At 39.6% G+C, this 2,581-nt stretch overlaps 1 pseudogene; it reads right to left on the reverse strand.

Annotated features, from left to right (window-relative positions):
* Nucleotides 1-775: 775 nt before the first annotated feature.
* LOC114505502 lies at nucleotides 776-2,210 on the reverse strand (annotated as a pseudogene).
* Nucleotides 2,211-2,581: the final 371 nt, after the last annotated feature.

Raw genomic sequence — 2,581 nt, forward strand, 5'->3', positions numbered from 1 at the left:
GAAGATAGCAACAACAAATACCTCAAATTATCTGTTTGTCTTTTTCTGTGGTGTCCAATATACAATCACTAATAATAAATCATGTAAAAAGACAACCAGTGACCAAAAATCAAGAGAAAGATAGGCAATATGTATAGGCCCATAGAAGATCCAGATAGAATTCTTAGACATAGACTTTAAAATAATATTTTTCTTTTACCTTCAGGAGAATGTTTATTGTGTTTGAGATGATATATCAGGTGCTCTCTGTTCTATAAAAGGTACAAGAAAATCCACTCATTACAAACTGACAAAGGTAAAAGGTGAAACTTTTTTCACAACATCATTAACCACATACTCAGAAATAGGTCTGGTTTGCATACAAATGACAAATTCTTAGTCATGTACAGCTACTTTTATAACTTCATACAGATAATGAATTAGGCTAAAATGGTAGGCTACTATATGGTAGGCTTCAGGACCAGTACTCTTAGTATATCACAAAATAAATTTTTATATCCTACAAAAGGAAAACTTAGTAGGCATTTTAAACAAGTAATCTATAGCTACAAAGTTCTACTCTTGCTAACATTTACCTTTTGGGGGAGTCTCCCAGTCTCCAAAGGCTAAAAGCAGAGAGTAGAATCAGTATAACATATACACAGAAGGCTGTATTGTAAAGAGTATAAAGATTTGCAGCACAATGAGAAGATGCCTTCTCCTCCTTCACCCTGCATACAAATTATGTGAATTATGCCACATATCTCTTGGTCCATGGTCTGGCAATCTTGTCATGGTCTGCCTAATTGATCAAATACTGAGTGGCTATGCTTCCAACCAAAGGATCTGTAGGGTTGCAGTCTGTCAAAAGAGAACAAATTAAGAGTAAAATCTTTGAAATAGTCAAAGCAGGACTTCAGTTGTCTTTTAGGATGTTCAGACAGATGACTTGCTGACCGTTGATGTTGCAGTGATAGATTCTGGTGTGGAAAGTAACCTTAGATAGGGCTTAAATGGATAATTGGATGTTATATCCAGAAAAAAATACACTACCTTCATGTCCAGAACCTGGTGGACCAAGTATAGTCCATCTCCATTCATAAATGTTATCTCTTTTAGACCCAGCACTGGAGTTAGGAGAAGGAACAAGAGTTATTTCAGCTAGCTCCTTCTGAATTCTTTTGACACTAGTGGATAACTTAGCAGTGGTTTTGCTAGGGAGTTTGGTGTTTTTCTTTTGCTGGGTGGAAGGTTTTCTTTCCTCCCACTCCTCCTCCTCCTCCTCCTCCTCCTCCTCTTCCTCCTCCTCCTCCTTCTGGCACTGGAGCAGCTGGGTCTCCCTGGTCTGCATCTGAATTACCATTGCTGGTGCTGGGGCTTTCATCATTGGACCTTTGCCTAAGCCAAGAGGGCTCTGGTCACAGAGTGTGGGAGTCAGAGGGGTTTGTGCAGTACCTGGCTCCAGACCAAGGGTGGCACTGTGTCATGTAGTGCCTTCAAAAAAAAGTGGGGGTGGGGATTCGAGAGGTCGAGGGGGTATTGGGGGAAGGACACAGGAGATGCCTGTGCACTGTGGCCTCCCAGCTATACAGTCATAAAATATTTGTAATTAATACATACATAAAATTAAAGGACAATGGAAATTACAACTATAGAGGATTCGTTACATATTAGGAGATTATATTAAGAAAAATAGGAGCCAGGTTTCTCACTGTTAACCCACTGAGAGGGCCTGGAAACAACAATACCCTCGTCTTAGCTCAGGCTGCTATAATAAAATGACATAGACTTGGTGGTTTAAACAACAGAAATTTATTTCTCACAGTTCTGAAGTCTGGAAGTCCTACATCAGGGTGCCAGCATGATCAGGTTGTGGTGAGAGGTCTCTTTCTGGTTTACAGATAGCCACCTTCTCACTGTGACCTCAAATTTTTAAGAGAGCTCTAGTCTCTTCCTCTTCTTATAAAGGCTTTAATCCCATTGTGGGGCCCCTTCCTCATGACCTCATCTAAACCTAATTATCTCCAAAACCATCACAATGGGTATTAGGGCTTCCACCTATGAATTCTGTGGGGACACAAGCATTCAGTCCATAACACCCCTAATAACAATGAACAGCCATATCTTGGTTTATAAATACTATTCTCCAGTAAAAGAAATCAGGGCTCCTTGGAAAAAAGGCTAATTCTAGGACTGGGGCAGAGAAAGTACAATGGCACCTCAGTACTCATCATTAATTAGTTCCAGAATTCAGATGAATGCTGAAAACAGACAAGTACCAAATGAGTACCGAGCAAGCACAAGTGATGAAGCATTGTTCTCTTATGGGGCAGAATCTTGACTCATACAAGTTCTAGAAAGTGCAACAAGTCCCAAGGAAGCACCGAGTGCTGAAACATTTTTTTCTCATCAAAATGCAATGAGTACAGGGTTTGACAAGTTCTGAAACTGACAAGTACTGAGGTATGACTGTATAAGATGAGCTTGAAGTTTATTTTTTCCCTAAAGAAATGCTCAGAGAATACTAGGAAAATGTCAAAAGCCAGCCTAAAAGTCCTCCCATTGGCAAAATTTTAGCATCACAGTAAATAATAATAATAGA

This window comes from Phyllostomus discolor, chromosome X, assembly GCF_004126475.2.
Source record: "Phyllostomus discolor isolate MPI-MPIP mPhyDis1 chromosome X, mPhyDis1.pri.v3, whole genome shotgun sequence".
Classification (NCBI taxonomy): domain Eukaryota; kingdom Metazoa; phylum Chordata; class Mammalia; order Chiroptera; family Phyllostomidae; genus Phyllostomus; species Phyllostomus discolor.